A 25,000-nucleotide genomic window follows, 5' to 3' on the forward strand; every position below is an offset into this window, starting at 1 on the left:
TCACCCTTCATGCTGGGCTTATAAAAGGGGGAGCGCAGAGCTGTTAGCTCTGTCTTATTTTTGAGGCCTGCTCTTTGTTGCCTGCTCTTCTTCGCTTCTTCTTCTTCGCTGCCTCTCCTGTGCTCGCTGTCCTTATCTTGGTGTGTGATTGCCAGGACATTCTTCTTCTTGAGAGCCTGATCCTGGACGACTGCCGAAACTCCTTGCCATTCTGTTAATGTTTGGTCACCCCCGTGCAGCCAGACGGACCAGTGCAGAGCGCACTTTGCCACGAGCCCTGGCAAAGTGATTACGCAGGTGATAACGTGCCACATCTTGAGGTGGAAACAATCAGGCAGAGCGTCCCACGGAGGTACATGCTACGCAAACAGACCTATACATGGCTAGGTTAGGGATATTTCTCCTCACGCATCTTCTCTCCTCACTCTCTCTATCCACCTCTCTGTCCATCTTCTTTGGATGCACAAAGAGCATCCTTACTGATTCACAATCCCATTTTCCTGTGGCACGACACCGCACCCCCTCCCTCCACATTGCACTACACTACAACACACCTCCCACTCCCACACCTTAGACACCACCAGTATTCCTCCCACCTACCTGTCCCTAAGCATTCTGGGTTGCGTTGGTCTGCCGACCACGCCAGGTATTGAGAGGCCGTTTATCCTCATCTGTTCTCTTTCTCTCTCGACTATATCTAATCTTCCTCGGGTTTGTGTGTATATGTGTGTATGTGATGGCGCCTGTCCTAGCTTAAGTTAATATTATAGAAGATATAACAGTATAACTCTGCTTTGTGTCTTCTTTTGTAAGAATGCTTGCCTTTTGCCACACCCCATAAATTCCTTGCTATCCCCTGCTGTACATACAAATAAACCCAATTCAATGTGCCACATACGTTTCCTCGCCATTGTAAATAAATGCTTTGTGTAGAAATGTTCCCAGCTCGTTTTTGTCTTTTCCTCCGTTGGTCCAGCATGGTTCGCACCCTTGTTTCACCAGGATGTTATCCCCCAACGATCTGTTTCCGAGCCAATATGTGCTTGACAGTCCCGCTCGGCTGCCTCTGATCTGGTAATGTGATCCGGTTTGAGCAAGTACGTACCGCAGGCATGTCCCCTGGTAATTAGATCATTTGACCTTTAGGTAAACGGTATCAGACGGAGGACCCTAAGTCACGTGGTCAAGTTATTGGCATTCACGGTCGATGAGCGACCCGCCACGTCACAAAATTATTCGTGTGCGATGGCCTGCGATTCTGGAGAGTCTGGTTTGTAACCCAAGGTAGCTCACCCCTCGTGGTCTTCGCCACCCCCGACCACAGGTCCTCAACAATATTTTCATGTATGAATGTTGTACGGCGATTCTGTGATGTTTTTTTTCCCGGTGTATCGGCTTCCATGTCCGCCGGCACACAAAATCACCGTGCTTCCCCTTTGTTTCAGGTCACTCACCTGCATTTGATTTTTCATTTATTTTCATTTATTTATATTTTCATCCATGAATGTTGTTCAACGATTCTGTGATTTTTTTTTCCAGTGTTCGATATACAGTACCAGTCAAAAGTTTGGACACACCTACACCGAAAAGGGTTTTTCTATTGGGATTCGCTAGATATCCGTTATTGTGAGGTTTTCCGTGTGTGTGTGTGTGTGTGTGTGTGTGTGTGTGTGTGTGTGTGTGTGTGTGTGTGTGTGTGTGTGTGTGTGTGTGTGTGTGTGTGTGTGTGTGTGTGTGTGTGTGTGTGTGTGTGTGTGTGTCCGCAACGCGAGGCTCCACAGCACAAACCAGCAAACCGATTTCGATGAAACTTGGCGAACAGGTGCCACATGAGCTGAGAGTGTGCGCGTTTGAGTTTCGTTGCTATGCAGCGGCTGAAAAACCGTGTTTTAAGAACCCAAATGGTAACTGACGTAGCGCGGCTTCTGTGATAGGTAGAGCGACGGAACCAACTCCTGCCTATTCCTTGCATCCCCATCTAGTTATCGCGACAGCATAACGTTCCTCTATCTCTCATAGTTTCCGAATGGCAGACCTCCGAATGCGGAAAGGTGGTGAACCAGGGAATATGTTGTGACCTTGACCTCGGAAACCATCGATGGCGGAACGTTCAAATTCGGGGTTCGATAGAGTTTAATAACTGCTACAAAATTGAACCGCAGCATTTTTCCAGATTTGATCACCAAGAGAGTCGGGGCTGAAATAGGCAAAATTCGAAAAAAATACTTTTTCTCGCCCTACGTTCACTATTTTCAATACTTGTCCTACAGTTTTGAATGTGGAGAAACAAGAACCTTATAAATTAGTATCAAGGCGAAACGGTTAGACGTAAACGAAAGCGTCTTGGCATGGTGATAGAACATGGTTGGTAGAACATGTTTTGTCATTTACACTTTCCTCTATCTCCACTCTGAGGATTGCCAGTTGGCAAATTACGCAATAGGAAAAATCTTGCCAGGCAGAGGAACAATTGTATGTGAACCAATACGTCTTGGCAATGAATCTTCGTCGGTGGATCGGTCAGAATGAAAAGCATCGTATCCAGCGCTTCGATCCTAGCGGATCCCTCGTCGCCTACCGGCTTGTATTTTTACTATTTTCTACATTGTAGAATAATCGTGAAGACATCAAAACTATGAAATAACACATGGAATTATGTAGTAACCCAAAAAAGTGTGAAACAAATTTTATATAATTTTATAAAATACTAGTATGGGCCCGTAGGGGCGGGCCCATAGGTGCGTGCCCATAGGTGAGTGCCAGTATGTGCAGGCCTCTCGCCCCTCTCTCTCTCGCCCCCTCTCTCTCGCCCCCTCTCTCTCGCCCCCTCTCTCTTGCCCCCCACTCTCATCCCCCTCTCCCCCCCACTCTCACCCCCCATATCGCCCCCTCTCTCTCACCCCTCTCTCTCACCCCCTCTCTCACCCCCTCTCTCTCCCCAACTCTCTTGCCCCCCTCTATCCCCCCTCGTCTCGCCCTTCCTCTCCCCCTCCTCTGTCGCCCCCACTCTCATCCCCCCCCTCTCCCGTCCCCCTCTCTCGCCGATATTGGTCGACAGATAAATGGCCGTAACTTGGGAACTGCTCGTCCGATTAATATCAAACCTCGAAAAGGCACATCCGTGGGTCCCCAGCAATATTCCTGGCAAGTTTCAATCAGATCGGACCGTCAATTGTGCAAAAAATAAATAAATAAATAAACATTCATTGTGACGTCATTCATGATGTCATAGCACCGTGTCTTGTCATTGGTCGACAGATAAATGGCCGTAACTTGGGAAACGCTCGGCGATTAATATCATACCTTGAAAAGGCACATCAGCGGTTCCCCAGCAATATTCCTGGCAAGTTTCAATGAGATCGGACCATTAATCGTGCAAAAAAAAAAAAATAATAATAAATAAATAAATAAATAAACATTAATTCTGACGTCATTCGTGATGTCATAGCACCGTGTCTTGTCATTGGTCGACAGATAAATGGCCGTAACTTGGGAACCGCTCGTCCGATTGATATCAATCCTCGAAAAGGCACATCCGCGGGTCCTCAGCAATATTCCTGGCAAGTTTCAATCCAATCGGACCAGTGATCGTCCGGTTATTAATAATTTGGGAAAAAATGGCATGAGAAGGTGGAACGACACCTTCAGCTGCCATATATACACCTTTTCAACACTGAAAAAGCAGTAAAATGGCCGTAACTTGGGAACCGCTCGTCCGATTGACATCAAATCCTCGAAAACGCACATCTGCGGGGCCCCGGCAATACTCCTGGCAAGTTTCAATCAGATCGGACCGGCGGTCGTCGAGAAACGGTGGTCGCAGACAGACAGACAGACAGACAGACACACACACACACACACACACACACACACACAGATTACTGGAATTATAGATAGATATTATATGTTTTAGATTCTTCAAAGTAGCCACCCTTTGCCTTGATGACAGTTTTGCACACTCTTGGCATTCTCTCAACCAGCTTCATGAGGTCGTCACCTGGAATGCTTTTCCAACAGTCTTGAAGGAATTCCCACATATGCTGAGCACTTGTTGGCTGCCTTTCCTTCACTCTGCGGTCCATCTCATCCCAAACCATCTTACTTGGGTTTAGGTCGGGTGATTGTGGAGGCCAGGTCATCTGATGCAGCACTCCATCACTCTCCTTGGTCAAATAGCCCTTACACAGCCTGAAGGTGTGTTTTGGGACATTGTCCTGTTGAAAAACAAATGATGGTCCCACGAAACGCAAACCAGATGGGATGGCGTGGTAGCCATGCTGGTTGAGTGTGCCTTGAATTCTAAATAAATCGCCGACAGTGTCACAAGCAAAGCATCCCCACATCATCACACCTCCTCCTCCATGCTTCACGCTGGGAACCACACATGCAGAGTTTATCCGTTCACCTTCTCTGCGTCTCACAAAGGCATGGCGATTGGAAACAAAAATCTCAAATTTGGACTCATCAGACCAATTGACAGATTTCTACCAGTCTAATGTCCATTCCTCATGTTTCTTGGCCCAAGCAAGTCTATTCTTCTTATTGGGCTGCTTCAGAAGTGGTTTCTTTGCAGCAATTCGACAATGAATGCCAGATTCGCAGTCTCCTCTGAACAGTTGATGTTTAGATGTGTTTATTACTTGAACTCTGTGAAGCATTTACTTGGGTTACAATTTGAGGTGCAGTAAATTGGCAATTACTGAGGCTGATAACTCTAATAAACTTATTCTCTGCAGTAGAGGTAACTCTGGGTCTTCCTTTCCTGTGGTGGTCCTCATGAGAGCCAGTTTCATCATAACGCTTGATGGTTTTTGTGACTGCACTTGAAGAAACTTGCAACGTTCTTGACATTTTCTGGATTGACTGACCTTCATGTCTTAAAGTAATGATGGATTGCCATTTCTCTTTGCGTAGTTGAGTTGTTCTTACCATAATATGGACCACTACAGTACAGATAAAATAATGGTCTTTTACCAAACAGGGCTATTTATTGTATGCGAACCCTAACTTGTCACAACACAAATGATTGGCTCAAACACATTAACAAGCAAAGAAATTCCACAAATTAACTTTTAAAAAGGCACACCTGTAAATGGAAAAGCATTCCAGGTGACTACCTCTTGAAGCTGGTTAAGAGAATGCCAAGAGTGTGCAAAGCTGTCATCAAGGCAAAGGGTGGCTACTTTGAAGAATCTAAAATATAAAATATATTTTGATTTGTTTAACACTTTATTGGTCACGACATAATTCCATATGTGTTATTTCATAGTTTTGATGTCTTCACTATTGTTCGACAATGTGGACAACAGGAAAAATAAAGAAAAACCCTTGAATGAGTACATGTGTCCAAACATTTGACTGGTGCTGTATCTACATACAAATGTATGCATATATGTATATATGTGTATATATATATATATATATATGTATATATATATATATATATATATATATATATATATATATATATATATATATATATATATATATATATATATATATATATATATATATATATATATATATATATATATATATATATATATATATGTATATATATATATATATATATATATATATATATATATATATATATATGTATATATATATATATATATGTATATATATATATATATATATATATATGTATATATATATATGTATATATATGTATATATATATATATATGATATATATGTATATATATATATGTATATATATGTATATATATATATATGATATATATGTATATATATATATATATATATGTATACATATATATATATATATATATATATATATATATGTATATATATATATATAAACACACACATACATATATATATATATATATATATATATATATATATATATATATATATATATATTGTTGCGGATTCGCGCCCGCCGGCGTGCGGACGGCCACGTAACTCGAATCGCGGCACGTCGCCCACCGGACGGACAATCCCGTCGTGACCCTCTCGGACTAACGCCGGGAACTAGTCACGGGTGGGCCCTTTCGGCCTCACCACGATCGTGCCAATCGGCCCCCCGCGTGGGATAGGGTTGCTCGCCAAATTCGACCTACCTAAGTACCCACACGGAGGGTAGACCGGGCGATCGCACCTCGCCGCAGGTCGACTTCGGACACGGGCCACTTTAAGCGACCCGTTCCGTACTATCGGGATAACCGAGCGGTGTTATCGTCAACCTGGACGGTTCGATTAATTATCGGGCGTTTTAGCCCACGACCAACCCTTTACGTGAAGTAAGATGGAGATTCAATTAGAGAAAAGACGAAGCGAAACGGGAGAAACAGTTCAACATAGAGCACATTTATTTCGCGGCAAACGGAAAGCACACATATACAATTATACACCAAAAGCAAATGTAAAAGAAGAAGAAACACACAATAATGCACAAAAAGCAAATGTAAAAGTGAGACACAATGCAGAGCTAACCGACTACCGAGCACACGGCAACACTTATACAGTTTTACTTCACAGACGGCGCCGACAACACATATACTCAAAGCAAAAGAAAAAGGGACCACCCTCCACTATGAGGGGGGGGGGCAGACGGGCCTGGGGCCGAGACCGCGTCGAGCCTACCCGTCTGGTGATGAGCCGCAAAATGGCGCTGGCGCCCCGACTCCGCGGGCCTCGCTGGGACTGCCTGGTATGGGGTGGGAACGGGGCCCCCTTCTCGCACTATCTCAGCGCGGGGGGGGAAACGGGAGGGGGTTGTTGATGCTCGGGGGAAGGAGGATATCTCCCTGGCTCGGGTTCCGCGACGAGCGTCTCCACCACGACCTCGGTCGCGTTGCCGGCCTCTCCTCTCCACAGCTCCCCGACTCTGACACGAGCACCCCCTCGACCGCCTTCGCCGCCGCCACCTCTCCAACTCTCCACAGCTCCGTCCAACTGCCTTCTCCGACTCCTCTCTTGACTGGCTCTTCCCGACTCAACTCCGAACTCCACTTGACTCCCAACTCAACTGCGAACTCCACTTTACTGACTACTACTGCTTCTTCTTCCCAACTCAACTCCGAACTCCACTTCACTGGCTCTTCCCAACTCAACTCCGAACTCCACTTTTTGGCGAGCGAACGCGGCCCTTTATAGCCCCCGGGGCCTCGCTCCTTCACCTTTGACCCTTTACCTCTGGCTGGCTCCCCATTGGACAGAAGAAAAGTGGGCGTGAATGCTTTTTGATCCGCGAATTTGCATATAGCGATATTACTCCGACGCACCTGGGGGCGGGGCCAAATCGCCCCACGCTCGCCGATAGGACGGAACAGAAGTGGGCGTGAGTCGTTTTTGATCCGATTGCTTCGGAAAGGCCGGCGCTTTTGCACCCGCTGCTCGGTGCGCGCCCTGCACGAGTCCAGTATCGGTGCCCACAAGCGGCGCGGGAATGACGGTGATGCGATGGTTGCGAGGGCGAGTTGTGACGGTAAAGGTCGTGGCTGTGGTTGTGAAGCGGTGTTGCGGTTGGTGGTTGTTGTGTGATGGCTGTTGAGACGTGGTTGGTGGTGGTAGTAATGGTAGTAATGGCGGCTGGTCCAAAATAAAGATAGTAAAAGAAAAACGGCTATCTAGAGGGGTCGCAGCCCGAATGAATGACATTTATTCCCTCTAAACAACGGGTTTGGACTAACTACACATATACTTACAGAGATATCTCACCTAAGGGACCTGAATGGTGGTTTGCGAATTTCGTCAACCACAACAATATATATATATATATATATATATATATATATATATATATATATATATATATATATATATATATATATATATATATACATATACACATACTAGAGATACCTGTGCACATGTACGGGATAGCAGTACAACGTAGCTGGTAGCAGATGACAGACCGTACACGGGGAATGACAAAAATATGCATTGTGCAAAATGCAAGTGGTACTATGGAATGCCAAGACTTCCCAAACATTGTCGGCATGTCCACTAAGTGCCACAGCAATTTCATAGGAATCGTGTGACGGTGAGCCGAGTTTTTCGTGTGCAAGCTTGGTATTATAATAGAGATATGTATATATGTGTGTGTGTGTGTGTGTGTGTATATATATATATATATATATATATATATATATATATATATATATATATATATATATATATATATATATATATATATATATATATATATATGTATATGCACATATATCTATTTATACATACATATATATATATATATATATATATATATATATATATATATATATATATATATATATATATCTTCTACTTTCGGCTGCTCCCGTGAGGGGTTGCCACAGGGGATCATCCGTATGATCCGCATAGTGATTTGGCACATGTTTTACGCCGGATTCCCTTCCTGACGCAACACTGGTCGCCTCTTACGACACAGGGATATGGTACCCCTATTTTAACCGGGGTATACACCGGCCCAGTATACTGGTACTCATTTCGCCGACCTCGGAAGGATGACAGGCTGAGTCAACCCCCTGGTGTATTAATTCAGTGGCCCAACGGGGCTTGAACTCAGGACCTTTTGGATCCCAAGCCGCTGCCCTAACCACTGCGCCAACACCAGGCTCATATATATATATATATATATATATATATATATATATATATATATATATATATATATATATATATATATATATATATATATATATATATATATATATATATATATATATATATATATATATATATATATATATATATATATATATATATATACATACACACACATACACACAGATTTATATATGTATATATATGTATATATATATATATATATATATGTATATATATATATATATATATATATATATATATATAATGTTGAGCCGAGAACATAACAATACATCATGCTATTTGTTAGCGGGGGGTACCAAACATATGGACCACCCTGTAGAAAACCCAACCTAATTATTCACTTTAAATGTTTCATTTCCAATTTAATCGGTCGACGAATAATAATGTTTCCAATGTGTGTAACTGAGCTTTTGCTTTAGATTACAGACTTACTGATCATCCATTGGAACAATTGAATTAATGGGAAGGAGAAGTGGTGTTCCCTTGTCACATGGGATTGGTGGAATTTAACTTATTGAACTTTTGCCTGTTGAGTACTTTGAGGTAGATAATTTTTTATTTTTTTATTTTTTTGTGAATCGTGCACGTTCAAATTAGGTCATATCTTAATCACATGATTTTTGACCCCATCTGATTTTAACAGCCTGAACTTTTGCGCCGCACATCTCTCTCCCTCTCAGCTTGCCTGCTGACCCCGTTTGCTGTCCCACTAAGTGCCGTGTAAACGCAGCTCCGGTATTCGCCCTTTGACCCGCGCAGGTGAAACGATTCTTTGGCCGCCCCTGCGTTCTCAAGGGACGCTTAAATGGGACTTAATCTCCAGTCGCAGTGAAATGAAATGTAGTGGCAGTCTGTCTGCAAGTCATGCCAGCTCTGTTTAATTAAACCCTGGGTCGCGGGGCGGCTTTAGAACCCGAAAAAGGAACTTTCTAAGACAGGATTAGCAGTAACTTGCTTGCTCCCGGGATAACAAAGTGTTTTCTTTAATTGGATACTTGTAAGAGGTACTTTGCAACAGTAGCAGAAGCGGCAAGTGACTGGTATTTGCTGTTTGAGGTATCGAACAATTTAGCGCCAATTGTCGCGCTTCCAGCCGGGGTATAACTTACTGAACTCCGACCTATATAGTCTTCATAATGCATGCTCAGCATCACTAAATGCCCAAACTGAAGGACTTCACACATTTCCTTTCAATTTTATATACACATTGTGCTCTCTATATATGTTTGATTGCAATATGAATGAATGAAGCAGACATTGGACCATATATTTATTCATTGCGCAAAAAATCAGAGTTTTAGAACTCCTGTAAGGGGTTAATGGTTAATCTTGACTAGTGCACAATATACTATGAACTCACTTGAGCTTGAGCACTTGAGCTTGAGTCCGTTATGGTAGTGGTAAATGAATAGAGGAACTTAGTACGGTGGCGGCACACGAAGAAACTCTTCATTGAATGAGAACTCAGTTGATGGTGTGCTTTCCTTTTAAGCTGTCTGCTTCTGGGTTTGATTGGAGTCATTATATACCAGGAGTAGTGATGTATGCCTGGTGTTGGCTTAATGGTTAGGGGTGGAGGGCTTGGTGTCTGAGGATCCTGAGTTCAGATCCCATATGGCTGTTCAATTAATTTCAGGTGGGGTTTACTCTGCCTGTCATCCTTCCGAGGTCGGCAAAATGAGTGCCAGCTTGCTGGTATACTGTATCGGAGTGGCGACCCGTCCAGGATTGTACCCAATAGCCAAGGAGACTGCTCAGGCAGCATCAACGCTCTGCACAGAGTATGGTCCCAATGGATGGTTGGTTGGCAGCGATGTGGCTCATCCTGGAAATTTCTTGTCATGTGGGTCATGGTTCTCCATCGATGTCTCATTGAATGAGAACACGATAGCTCATCATTACTTTTTTAAATGACAAGATGCTGTGCTATTGTGTATACCAATCAATCAGAGAAGGTTTCAAAATGTATAGATTCCCTGCAGATGCCGGAAGGAAAAAAAATTGGAGAAAATAAAGTGATTCATCTGAGATGGAAACCGATTTTGGGGTGGTTTCTGTGTCAGGTAAGTTGTAGTCCCGTGCGTGTATATTTATGTGTGCTGCTACAATCATATTGTAGTTGGCAGTTGGGTATAATTCGCAAACACACATAAATCATGTTTTACACATCTATAGATCACTTATGACATGTCAACAACATCCTGGAAAAGTTGCTTTTAAGTAAACACTTCACTTGAGTGTCTGTAACTTAAGTTTATTTATTTATTTATTTATTACAATGAGTCTAAGTGTTCCAGTTAACATTGGTTAACGTGTCATGCATGGTCCATGACATGGTTGATTCCAAAATAATTCAGATTATAAAATCATTCCTTTGGCCTCACCTTGTAGCAAAACAGATTATTGTATTGAAAAAGGTAGAGGAATCAGAAGAGGGAGAAAAAGGAATAAAACGAGAAGAGAGTAAATAGAGCATATTAATGAGCGTTGGGAAAGGGGAAACCATGGAAGATGAGAGATTTTATAGGAACAGAAAAGAATGAAGGATTAAATGCACATGCATGTTTTCAGTACATGTGATGGATCACATGCACATGCATGTTTTCATGGGTGCTTTGGGGAACCCTGAAGAGTTGAGCAGTGCGTTCAAGACTCCCATCCTTGATGTTGCCGGTGGATGCCTTGGAACTCACTGCAGGGTGAAGAAGAATTTTGTCTCTCAAGGGACACTGGATACCATTGACCAGAGTTGCAGGGCCAGGCTTCATGGCAGAGCTGAGTTGTTCAGGGAGCTGAGGTGTAAAACTACTTTTGCTGAGGGTGAACAAGGAGGACTTGGTGCATGGAATCTGTGAGGGGGAAGAGCATCACCTGTGGTCAAGTGATTCTCGTCGTCCTTCCAGGAGAATTCGCACATTGCGTTACTCCAAGCCCATCCCTCGGTGTACTGCAGTTAGAGTGGAGGGTGGTGTGCTCTTGATAGAGGAGTGCAAAGTGAAGGCCAGCTGGGCCGGTTACTTTGACCGGCTGTACCAGGCTGATCCACCAGCTGTTGAGTTGTATGTCAGAGGTGTCACTATTCCTATTGCTGACCCTCAATTCAACTGTGATCCACCTTTGCTTCTGGAAACAGGTTGCAGTGAACCAGTTGAAATTGAGTAAAGCTCCTGGGATCTGTGGCATCCATGCTGAACTTCTCAAGGCTGGTGGAAATGCTGTATTTGTGTCATTGCATGCAGTTCTGTGCTCTGATTGGAACACAGGCATCGTCCCAACTGACTAGAAGAGGGGCCTTGTTATCCCTCTCTGGAAAGGGAAGGTGATCCCCTGAACTGCAACAACTACCGAGGGATAACACTGCTCTTAGTGCCAGCAAGGTCTTTGCTCGGATAACTCTTGATAGGGTTTGCCACCATCTGCTTGGGCACTAGCATCTAGAGCAGTCAGGCTTTACACCAAAGAGGTCAACGATTGACCATATCCTTGCTCTTTGGGTCCTCACCGAACGCAGATGAGAGTTTTGGCAGGAGCTCCTTGCAACCGATGTTGATCTCTGCAAAGCATTCGATTCAGTGAATCGGGATACCCTCTGGAGGATTCTTGGTCTTCGTGGGGTGCCACCAAAACTGATCAATCTGATGTCTAAACTCTGCTCTGGCACTCAGATTGCTGTTCGATGTAGTGATTTCATCTGTTACTTATTTCCAGTTGTTACTGGAGTTCCTCAGGGGTGTGTGCTGGCCCCCACACTTTTCAGTGCTTGTATCGACTGGATTTTGGGGAGGATGTCAGAGAAGTCAAGCTGCGGTGCATCGTTTGGGAATGTCACGATCTCTAACTGATTTCGCAGATGATCCCTTTGGAGGCCCGCGAGATGCTGAATGAGGAGTCGGAGCCGCTGGGATGACGGGTTTCCAGGGTCAAAACTAAGATTCAGACTTTCAATGACATCTTGGATGCTGCTATCCTGTCTGTACCTGTTTGTGGTGAGGATGTTGAAGTCACAGAGATTCACTTACCTTGGCAGTGATATTCATGTCTCTGCTGGCTGTGAACCAGAGGTGAAGAGACATCTGGGTCGGACCTGGGGAGTCATGGATTCACTGGATAATGGGGTGTGGTGCTGCCGGTACCTGTGCAGGAGGACGAAAGTCTGAGTCTTCAGGTCCTTGGTAATTCCATTCTTGCTCTACGGATGTGAGACTTGGACTCTGACCAGGGATCTGAGATGGAGAATTAACGCCTTTGGTACCAGGTCTCTTTGGAGAATCATTGGCTATCACTGGTCGGACTTTGTGTCTAAGGAGCGGTTGCTGATGGAGACTCAAATGAGGTTTGTTACCTGTGTAGTTTGTGAGCATCAGCTGCGGCTGTATGGACATGTGGCTTGTTTTCCTGACGCTGATCCTGCTCACCAGATTCTCTCAGTGAGTGAGCCTCGTGAGTGGAGGAGGCCAAAGGGCTGACTACGTTCCTCGTGGTTGCAGCAGGTTAATCAGCATCTCAAGGAGATGGGGATGGGCCAGACATCTGCCTGGGGGATGGCCAGATGGAGACCCCTGGAGTACCGGCAGAAAGTGGATTCAGCGACACGCTGCTTCAGCGCATGCTCCTATACCTGACCTGACCTGCATGTTTTCAGTGCACATGAAGGATTACATGCACCGAAGCACATGCATGTTTTTCAGTCCATGGGAAGATTTAAATGCACGTGCATGTTTTCAGTGGCATACTACTTATATTGTGTTAACAGATATGAAGAGTTGGAAAAAATAACTCCTTCACTTATGGCTCATGTTCATTTTCATGAAGCCCTCTTTTATTCCTTCTTTGTTCTGTCTGAATTTGTTCTTTCCTGTTCCGTTTGATTGCAAAGAAAAACTTTCTCTGTCCATATCTTATCAAGGGGCTTGAAGGATGGCCGACACACTTGTCTCTTCACTGTCTAGCCAGGTTCGAATCCTGACCCAGCTACTAATTGTCATTTTTCACAGCTAAGGTGATTCATCAATGTGTGCGCCATCCCTCGGATGAACGTTAAACGTGTGTCCCACCTATCAGCATTAGTTGGTGGACGTTAAAGATCCCATGGTGTCCTTCCTTAATAGTAGACAAGCTATCGCCGGCACCATGAACAAATTCCAAATTCCTGCCCGAACCACTGGTTGGAAGGCAATGTGCCAATCCACCCAGTATAAGCCTTGCCAAGAAACTGCTTCGGCAGTGCCGACTCGCTGTAAAAGAGTATGGGACATGAGAATCAGCTAAGCATGTGATTAAATGGCAACGAGGAAAGGTGACATTGTAAAGGATAGCTGTCGTTCTCTTCCGGAGATAGAGGCGATTAGCAAACTTGGGCAGGATGGACCGACGAAGCAGTAAGCACACAATACTTCAAAGTGACATTCACAAGTCCATTAGAGACGCAGATATGCGTTGCCTCACATAACACCTCTGGGATTTCTGCCCTATTGGCAGGACGTTTCTCATCCACCATCCGTGCCTATAACATTGGACCTCTCCCCACGTGATATTAATTCAAACAACATGTTTATTGGATTTTGTTTCAACATTCGGTTTTTCATCAAGGAGCTCTGAGGCTGTTGAACTCCTATGTCATTATTGTATAAAGGAGCTGAATTTTTTAATTTTTTTAATTTTGAAATATATGGATCCTCTAAATTTGTAAACTGCCATAAAGGAACATGACCCAGAGACAGAATGCTCACCTAGTCCTTCATCGTTTATGTAACAATCCGTCTGCATCTCCATCCACGCAAAGGCACTTGTGTACAATCGTTACACAAATTTGACGACCCAGAACTTAAAGGTTTAGGATTCTGGTGGCATTCTCATGAAATCCCTCGGAACTCGAAGCTTGTAAATTGAGCACGCATCGCTGCTCTCGTTCGCCCTCACCCATCCATTTAGGATAATGCCACATGGTAAAAATTACAGGACGCAGTTGGACGGGGATGGCTGCCTTTTCATGTGATTTCTCGTGCGGGAAAGTTACTTAGGCGTGAAAACCCCAAAGAGCACTGAGACATCAAAGAAATAGGTGTAATTACAGTTATTGGTAGCAAATAAACAGGTAAACAAAGAAAGATTGGTGGATCCGTGCGTGTGAGATTTGAGGAGTCTGTTACACCCAACCATTAATCCCTCGTCCCTTTCTTATGGTGTGTATATCTTTTTTTGCAACCTCTCCCACTCACCCACGCCCCCTTTCCCTCTTCGACTTCACCTCGTTCTGTTGTTTTTTTTTCTTGTAGCCTCAGGGCCATGGCACCTGCAGAGAGTAAATCAACTCCTTTTCTATTAAAGGCATCCGCTGAGAGCTAGGCCAAAACACTGAGCTCAGCGGGGGTCTTGTCCCTCCTGGCCTTCACTGACCACTCAACTTATCGGCTCTGCCTCGAGATGCGAGGGGCCATCAGGCTTAAAGAAAGAGGTCGATGTTTCATGTTGGTGTGGACTGTTTATTTTGACAATGTCTACACGTATGTGGAACTTCGTCTCAGTTATGGCATTGTCACTTATTCGATCGGAATACCCTGTCATCCTTCTGAGGTTGGAAAAATGAGTACCAGTCAACTAGTAAAAGGGGCACTGCATCAGTTGCAGAGCTGTGTACCGAATCAATGATGCAACCAGCAGCCACAAAGGCTGCACAGGAGAGTGTGTGTAATTCCCTATTTACAGAAATAATGATTCAGGCAATAAAATCAATATATAGACAAGCAATTGAAAAGCAATTTTACATCCAACCAATTAAATTGTCCCGACACAGCTAAAAAGCATTAAATAATCTAAATGTACAGGGCAAATCAGCAAATCCTTAAAGTTTCAACTATTATATTACAATACAAACATAGGAACAATGTGCAAGGGAAAGGACAGTGATTTTAGGCCTCAGCTATTTCTCTTTTTGGGGGTACTTGTTCTGATCCCGTTCTGCATGTGGGGTGTCTGGGCATAATAAAGAGTGATAAAAAGAAGGTGTAATCTCACTTTTCGTTTTGCTTAACAGAAGCAATGTTTCGGCTTCCAGCTGGAGAAGAACTGTTCATACTGGTAATCAAACAGACCGCACAGTGTCATGGCTCAGCTCAAGGCAGCTCATGAATCAATGGAATCCCCAAGAGATGGGAACAACATCCTATGGTCCTTAAATTCTTTCTACGAGCTTCTGCATCTCTCTCTCTCTCTCTCTCTCTCTCTCTCTCTCTCTCTCTCTCTCTCTCTCTCTCTCTCTCTCTCTCTGGCTCTCTCTCTCTGGCTCTCTGGCTCTCTGGCTCTCTGGCTCTCTGGCTCTCTGGCTCTCTTTCTCTCTTTCTCTGTTTCTCTCTCATCTATCTACCTTATCTTCCTCTTAGTGTTCTCGTATGAGGTTTGTGTGGAAAATAAATGAAAGACAGAACTTACCCTTTTTAAAACAACAATGATCGCACTGTGGTCCCAAACTGCGACAAATTCCGGTAAAGGGCCGATTGGGAAACGCACATTTAAAGCACTCCTAAAAGACGAACAGTGCGATTGGGAAACGCACATTAACTGCGCCATTAAAATATTAACTCGACACCTCTCATCCATGACAACCTCCGCCATGGTTATATCAGAACGAGCTGATTTGTTACATGGTCACGGATTGTTTAACCCCAATAAGGAGGAGAGAGGACATTGGGACCATACTCTTTTCAGGGCGTTGGTGCTGCTTAAGCAGTCTCCCTGGCTGTTGGGCACAATTCTGAACGGGTCGCCACTCCGACACAGGATACCAGCAAGCTGGCACTCATTTTGCCGACCTCGGAAGGATGACAGGCAGAGTCAACTCCACCTGGTATTAATTCAACAGCTGAGCAGGATTTGAGCTCAGGACCCTCGGATCCAAAGCCCACCACCCTAACCATTAAGCCAACACCAGGCCCCCAATATGGGGGGGGGGGGCGTTCAAAACTACGTAATGCTACTTTTTTTTTTAGTAATTAACGTGACATAACGTTTCATTACCGTGCGTTCTGATGTATCATGCATTCCGACGGGCTTGATTCAACTTTACTATTATTCGACATCTGATGAGATTTTTTTCAGTGTCCCTAATCGTAATGAACACTCAACCCAAACAAAGCCAATCAAAATCTGACGCAATAAACTCGGACAGTGTATTAATCAGCAGAGGCCCAACATGCCCACCAGAAAACTAACATGGTGGCCAAATAATTTTGGCTGGGTGCCATAGTGGGTGTAGTTAAGCAACCAATGTGGGTGTGGTCTGGCAGTTGGCAAACAATGGGAACACATTTCAAAAATCGACCCCAATATCAAGAACCCCAATAACCACCACAACAACAAAAACAACAGAAACAACCTCTCGTAGACCTGCAACACAGGTAAAAACGGACAAACCATTTTAACACCAATAAACAAACATTTCTGCATTCTTCACGATGCTGCACTCCCTCGCTCATCATAACAACATATTCGTCATATCTCTGATCGTGTTCTCTCGTCATCACTTTGAAGCATCTCACTATTTATTTATGAAAACAAAATATCAGGTGTTTAAGTTATAAAAGTCAGTTATGAAAGTGAACACATTGCACTTGTACAACATTGCACAATTAAATAATAATCTAACATTGTAGTTTGTCTCCCTTTGTTATCGGCCATAGAGTTTGTCTCCCTTTCCAACAATGTCTTTGGCCAGTTAAGGTTCTCTCTTTTAACAAACTTAAATTTTCATGGTTCTTGCTCTTTTTTGCACAAATTATGGGAAGTATGTCAGAGAACGACTACTAATACTCTTCAACTGCCCATTAATTAATCCCACCTTCTCAGTGCATCGGCCAAGGGAGAAGCTTCACCGTCCCATGTCTTTCACGAATGACTGGATAGGCCTGACATTCAACTGAAGGTGGTGGGAATTTGTAATCTGTTCAGGGTGTTGTCGATAGCTTACCCACTCTTTAGGGGGGGGGGGGGGGACAAACACCTTGCCATATTTAATGTCCACCAACTAATGTAAGCATATGGGACACCCAGATTAACATCCATCCATCAAAACGCAGGATAAACAGCTCAAAGGTAAGTAGATTTGATCTGCAAGCCTGCAAAGGTAACCTGCCAACGCTATTACTCTTAATTCCTTGCTGCCTGAGCACCATCCTGTGGACATCCAATACAGCTCTGGAAAAAAATAAGAGACCACTCCAAAAAAATTTAAATCCGCATCTCCACATGTATGGCAGCCATTCTATTCCAGTGTCTGTTGAATTCCAACACAGGCACACCTCATTCTTCATAGTGAGGTACTGATTCGGTGATCACCTGAAGCAAATCTTATTTAACAAGGAAAAGTATAAAAACCACTGCTGTGGTCATCACTATCCTCTTGCAATAGGACCAGCTGGATGGCAAAAACAGTGCCAGTAGTACCTCAAAAGTAATTGGAATCAAAAAATTAACTATTGACCATGCCAAAAGAGTTGAAAAGAAAAGTTTTGAGTGAGGAAAAGAAGGGTTCAATTCTGGCTTTACTGGCAGAGGGATACAGTGAGCGTCACGTTGCTTCCATCCTTAAAATTTCAAAGACGGCGGTTCATAAGAACAAGGTCAAGCAGCAGACATTGGGGACAACAAAGCTACAGACTGGCAGTGGGCGAAAACGACTTTCCACTGACCAGGATGACCGGTCCATTCCATTCGAATGTCACTCAACAACCGTAGGATGACATCAAGTGACCTACAAAAGGAATGGCAAACGGCATCTGGGGTGAAGTGCATGGCGAGGATGGTTCGAAACAGGCTCTTCAGGGCAAGGCTGAAGTCGTGCAAAGCTAGAAAAAGCCCTTCAACAATGAGAAGCAAAGAAGAGCCAGGCTGAGGTCCAACAACCATAAGGATTGGACCGTAGAGGACTGGAGTAAGGTCATCTTCTCTGATGAGTCCAATTTTCAGCTTTCCCTTCACCTGGACATCTAATGGTTAGATGGAGACCTGGAGAGGCCTACAAGCCACAGTGTCTCGCACCCACTGTGAAATTTGGTGGAGGATCGATGATGATCTGGGGGTGCTTCAGCAAGGCTGGAATCGGGCAGATTTGTCTTTGTGAAGGACTCATGAATCAAGCCACGTACAAGGTTGTCCTGGAAGAACACTTGCTTCCTTCTGCTCTGACAATGTTCCCCAACTCGGAGGATTGGTTTTTCCAGCAGGACAATGCTCCATGCCACACAGCCAGGTCAATCAAGGTGTGGATGGAGGACCATCAGAACAAGACCCTGTCATTGCCAGCCCAATCTCCAGACCTGAACCCCATTGAAAACCTCTGGAATGTGATCAAGAGGAAGATGGATGGTCAAAAGCCATCAAACAAAGCCGAGCTGCTTGAATTTTTGCGCCAGGAGTGGCATAAAGTCACCCAACAGCAATGTGAAAGACTGGTGGAGAGCATGCCAAGACGCATGAAAGCTGTGATTGAAAATCAGGGTTATTCCACAAAATATTGATTTCTGAACTCTTCCAAAGTTAAAGCATTAGTGTTGTGTTGTTTAAAAATGAATATGAACTTGTTTTGTTTGTATTATTTGAGGTCTGAAAACACTGAATCTTTGTTGTTATTTTGACCAGTTGTCATTTTCTGCAAATAAATCCTCCAAATGATAATATTTTTATTCAGAATTTGGGAGAAATATTGTCAGTAGTTTATAAAATAAAACAAAAATATTCATTTTACTCAAACACATACTGTACCTATAAATAGTAAAACCAGAAAAACTTATAATTTTGCAGTGGTCTCTTAATTTTTTCCAGAGCTGTATGTATATATGTATATATGTATTTGTATATATGTATATGTATATATACGAGGTGTGTTCAAAAAGTATCCAACCTTAATTTTTCGTGCGTTAACAAATGAAGCTGGGGAGGCGTGGTTTGGTGTACGTATGTAGGGCTTGTAGGCAACTTTATTTTACTTTAACACATACCTATAAATAGTAAAACCAAAAAAACTGATAATTTTGCAGTGGTCTCTTAATTTTTTTCCAGAGCTGTATATAAAGCTCTTTCTAACAACTGACTGATTGACTCAATGACTGACTGATATTAATGTTCGGTATCTTCTGGGTGACATAGAAAGCTGAAATTTTGCATGCCGATGGACATCGAAGCCCATACACCGGGAAAAAAAAATCACAAAACCTTCAGAAATTGTCCGTAAATTAAATTATAAATAAATGGAAATAAATAAATGCAGATGAGTGACCCGAGACAATGGGGAAACACGGTTCGTTATTGCATACAATGTGTAAGCACACCCCACTAGCATACTATATATATCGCACAACTGTACAATTCCATAATGACGTTACTTTCATGGGACAGGACATGGTGATGATGAAGGTGAGAGCCGATTTACAGTTGGCATGTCACAGCGATATTGCACCGTTGTACGCATCAAGTCAATATGACTCTTCCCTTGCGGACTTGTACACAATTTCCTTTTCCTCAACATGCCCTGAGCGATACCTTACCAGATCCAAATAATAAAGGTTTGAACTTGTAACCATCTCATACAACAAGGTCTTTCGGGTCCAAATTGAGCCTTGGTTTGTACCTCATTTCATGTTTCAGCAATATGACGTCAAATTCATGGAGCGCAATAAAAACAAACGTGGGTTTGCACGAGTGCAGTTCGAGCTTTGGATCTAATTATGTCGTTGTTGGGTTAGTTACACTCATGGGAATAGAGTGAGTTATATATAATTATCAATTATTTTAATGTAATTTTAAATCAGTTTGGGAAACCATTTCAATTTGTAATCTTAAAACGATGATATGTGTTGAAGTTCCAGTTTTTTTTATTTTTTAGACAAGTTGGTTCTGATATGCCATTTCCGTTTCCTCCTTGGTGTTCATCTTTAATTTTGTGCTCCCTTGCGTTTTTTTAGATGCTGACCGTTAAGCAAGGAAGCAGCATGTACAATTTTTAAAGTTTTTGGTATGACTCAAATAGGGTTCGAACCACTGATCTCCCAGACTCAGAGCGGATGCTCTAACCCAGTGTTTCTCAAGGTGGGGCATGGCAATATTTTGGTGGGGAATGAGGATTCAAAACTCTTTTCAAGATCAAAGGAACCATGATGTGGCTGTCTGAGAAGAGCGAAAAGAAATACCCAAACTCGACTACTTTGGCAAGGGAAGTATTGATAAATTTTCCATCTACTTATTTAGTCGAATATGGATTTAGTGTTGTTACCGATTTGCTGCAAGCTAAGAGAAATCGACTGGAAATCACGAAACGTGGTAATTTAAGGCTGAAACTGACAAGATTGGTTCCTCAAATCAAACAAATCTGCAGCCAGAATCAAGGGCAGGGCTCCCATTGAAGTGAGTAGCAATTGAATAAAATTTGCAATAAAGTTTTAATAAAGCCTTTTGAATACATATGTAGTATATACTGTAGTGTCTCCAATCATGGTGGGGCATACGATTTTTTTTGGAAAATCAAAGTGGGGCGTGGGACAAAAAAGGTTGAGAAACACTGCTCTCACCATTACACCACCGAATCTGGTGGTGGTGGTGGTGGTGGTACTGCCACCACCACGTGAATTTGGCCGAGGAAGCCTGACGTTCGACTGGAGTTGATTTGGGCAGGAATTTGTAAGTTGTTCAGGGTGCCAAGCTACTCGTCGCCTCTTCCCAAAAGACACAGTGTGAGCTTTAACGTCCACAAACTCCTGACGAAAGATCGTCCAAAGGGCACCACGGAACATTCACAGATCCAGACAGAGACCGCCTCCACAAGCCACTGCAGGCAGGGGCGTAATTAAAGGACGATAAAATATCAATCTGGGAGGCCCCCCTGCCGGCGCCCGCAAGTGATTCTCCTATTGCGAGCGATGGTTAACGCACCATCCCGGCAGGCTTGCTCCCACCAGCATGAGAGCGGCATTTCTCGACTTCCAGAACCGACTCCCCCACGGCCCCTACAAAAGGCCCCAGCCATGGAAACCATGTGTTCCCAGCCGCACAACCCCGCGCAATCTCTGCCCGGCATGGCTCTTAATTCAGTGCTCCTCGCAGCACAATGCGCCCTCCTCTGTCACTCTTTCTCATCCCCCACCTCCCTTCATCCTTTTGGAGATCTCTTTCGTTTTTCCTCCAGTGTTGCCTTGGGGTTAACAGCTGGGCAGGGGTCTTTGTGAGAGCACGTGGTATACGTGTTTCATTGGCTAATCTTTTACATTCCTTAGGAAGTAATGTAATATTAAAAGATTTTTAAAGTTCCACTTTGCAGAATGCAAGTAACTCGTGCCATGTGGTTAAGAATTAACCAACAAAGCACCTGCAAACCCGATTACTTTTGATTGAACAGGCTGATTTTCCATCGTTACCACACTCATTAACATGAGAAACAAAACGTTGGTCAACTATTTCACTTGGTTGCTCACATTTGCAAAATAATAATTCAAAGGTTGATCAGGAAATTGGTGGCTTTGACATTAAAAAGTCAATGACTGGCAATGACCAAGCATTTAATCAAAATACAGTCTTTTTGCCATGTATCATCTATCTATAATTCCAGCAGTGTGTGTGTGTGTGTGTGTGTGTGTGTGTGTGTGTGTGTGTGTGTGTGTGTGTGTGTGTGTGTGTGTGTGTGTGTGTGTGTGTGTGTGTGTGTGTGTGTGTGTGTGTGTGTGTGTGTGTGTGTGTGTGTGTGTGTGTGTGTGTGTGTGTGAGAGAGAGACTGTGACCGCTGTTTCTCGACAACCACTGGCCGATCTAATTGAAACTTGCCAGGTATATTGCTGGGGACCTGTGGATGTGCCTTTTCAAGGTTTGATATTAATCGGATAAGTGCTTCCCAAGTTATGGCCATTTATTTACCAACCAATGACAGGACACGTTGCTGTGTGGGCGTGGCCGATGGGGAAGAGAACCTCAGTCGCGTTCCCCATTACAGGTTACAACGTACAGACTTCCGGATAGTGATGACTTCGTGTATTCTAATAATTTCTCTTTTTCTTATGCGCATTTATAGATAAACACAATGCCCCAATCCAGTCGTCGTTTACGAGAGCGAAGGAACGACCTGTGTGGTTGTTTGAAAATGTTTTTTTTTTTGGTTGGGGGGGGGGGGGTTCTTTGCACATACATTTTTTTTTCTCTTCTCTTCTCTTTGTGTTTTTCCTTCCGATGACATTGCGAAAGCGCAAAATACATTGGCGCCAACTGAATAATTTGCCATTAAAAGTAAATTGCGAATAATCGTAACTGCGATATGCGAACTTCCGGGCTCACACGTACGGGCACGCGAGAGCGAAGGAACAGCCTGTGTGGTTGTTTCTGGCTCGCGGTTTGAAAGTTTTTTGTTTTTTTTTGCTGCACGTAGGCCACGCACATATGGGCACGTACTAGTTATTTCAAAGGAACAACCATATTTATTCATTATTTACTTATATGCTAGGCCACTGATGTATGAATCAACCAATTTACATGAACATAAAACTCCATATATACTAGTATTCAACATGTCACTAAGGTAATTTAGTGGACTCAACAACTTGAGTATACAGTATACATGAGTGACCATTTCAATTGGCAAAAAGTGGTGAGAATTATCACCGTTGCTGGGAGCTTCAGGTTCTGGGGAGGGGGCTGTGTTATGTTTGTGGGGTAGGGAGCAGTGGTTAGTTTAAGGCCTCAGACATTGTTCATATTCATGTTGTCTTAGGACATTTTGAATCATGTATTAAGGGTGTGTGGTAGAGTTAAGTTGTCATTTGTGCAGCTGACCAGGGGTATGAGCCTTGTCTATCTTCGACTAAACAGTTTAAGATGTTTTGTCTACATATGCCCCCAATGTCAAACTAGTCAAGGCCAGGCGAGAAGAGGGTGATGCAGCACTTGTCCCTCCCACCAATAAAGAGAGAAGGACCCTCCTCACAGCTATCCGTCAGCATGGCGAGGTGGGCCTTGGATCATTCCTAGCCCATGATTGGTCCACTGTACCTGGGACACGGAAACCCCAATGGCCAGAGATTGGTTAACCTGTGGGGGGGGGGGGGAGAGAGTCTGGTTCGGTGGTGGGGGGAATATTGTGACTGGTCCAGTGCCATCAGATGGCAGAATGTGACCATCCATCCATTGGGACCATACTCTGTACACAGCATCGGTACTGCTGAAGCAGTCTCTTGGGCTATTGGGCACACACCTGGATGAGTCACCACTCTGACGCAGGATATTTTAAAGGCTCAATCATCCCAGAAAGCTGGTATTCACTTCGCCAACCTCGGAAGGATGACAGGCCGAGTCAACCCCACCTGGTATTAATTCAACGGTAAGCGGGATTTGTACACAGGACCCTAAGATCCCAAGCCCACCACCCAAACCATTAAGCCAACACCAGGCATATTGAAAGAGTGAGTTGGCCCTTGATCACTCTCTTGAAAGCTCTTGCCTACTCTTGCCTGTGGGACAATGCTTTTGGGTCATATTGGAATCTGAAAAGGGTCTTGACCTTCGGGAAGCTCCATGCCCCACTCCTTGTGACCGAACTGTGACTCTTTGGACTGCTGTCTCGCACTGCTCAATGTACCAGCAAGTACAAGTTTATTTATTTATTTATTTATTTATTCATTTCTGAAGAGACATGGTGCACCTTGTGATGCCACCATTTTGTTGTGTGAACAGTTTTGATTATTTTATTACCTTTGGATGATTAAATTAGAAATCATCCTGAGTTTGGTAACCGAGGTGTAACCAAACATGCATGAAATACAAACGATGTTCAAGTTCTCCAGGTCGATGCATGCAAATTATAGAATGTTCGATAATTCCTGGAGTTTGCTTCCAATGTAGTCCATAATTGTCCCTTGATGATGGTTATCGGGGATTGCCATTCATGCAACAATATTTATGCAGTACGATATATCTAATATGTTGTTGTTCCCGTTAGGGGTCGTCACAGCGGATCATCGGTTATGATCCGCATACTGATTTGGCACAGGTTTTATGCCAGATGCCCTTCCTGACGCAACCCTGGTCGCCTCTTACGACACAGGGATAAGGATTGGGTTTCGCCATGATTCCAGGCTGCCCTACACCCTCTCATAGTACGGCCCAGTGTAGAGCACCCGTCCTCAAGCGATCCTCCAACCCAAGCCTCCGAGTAGCCGGATTACAGGCGCATGCCACTACGCCCGGTACGATATATCTAATATATAAACCTCAATTCAGATTTGTTTGTTTATATATGCTTCAAAAACTTTTTTTAAACTACTGAACCAAATCCAACCAAATTTGGCATGTTGCCAAAGAGTACCCCAAGTATAATTTCTGTCAGGGTAGCATATCTGTGGGAGGGGATTCACGGTGGGAGGAAGACCCCAATT

General features: G+C 43.6%; 1 long non-coding RNA gene across 2 annotated transcripts in view; it reads left to right on the top strand.

The window, feature by feature from the left end:
- Positions 1–25,000, top strand: part of LOC147026287 (uncharacterized) — a 105,909-nt gene that overhangs the window by 44,438 nt on the left and 36,471 nt on the right. For both annotated transcript variants that reach the window (XR_015058274.1, XR_015058273.1), the window contains exon 2: positions 24,565–24,811. This is a non-coding gene — a long non-coding RNA (uncharacterized LOC147026287). The remainder of the gene's footprint in view (positions 1–24,564; positions 24,812–25,000) is intronic.

The sequence above is a fragment of the Eptatretus burgeri genome, chromosome 5 (genome assembly GCF_056783735.1).
Source record: "Eptatretus burgeri isolate ZD-2024b chromosome 5, Ebu_testis_v1, whole genome shotgun sequence".
NCBI classification, from domain to species: Eukaryota; Metazoa; Chordata; class Myxini; order Myxiniformes; family Myxinidae; genus Eptatretus; species Eptatretus burgeri.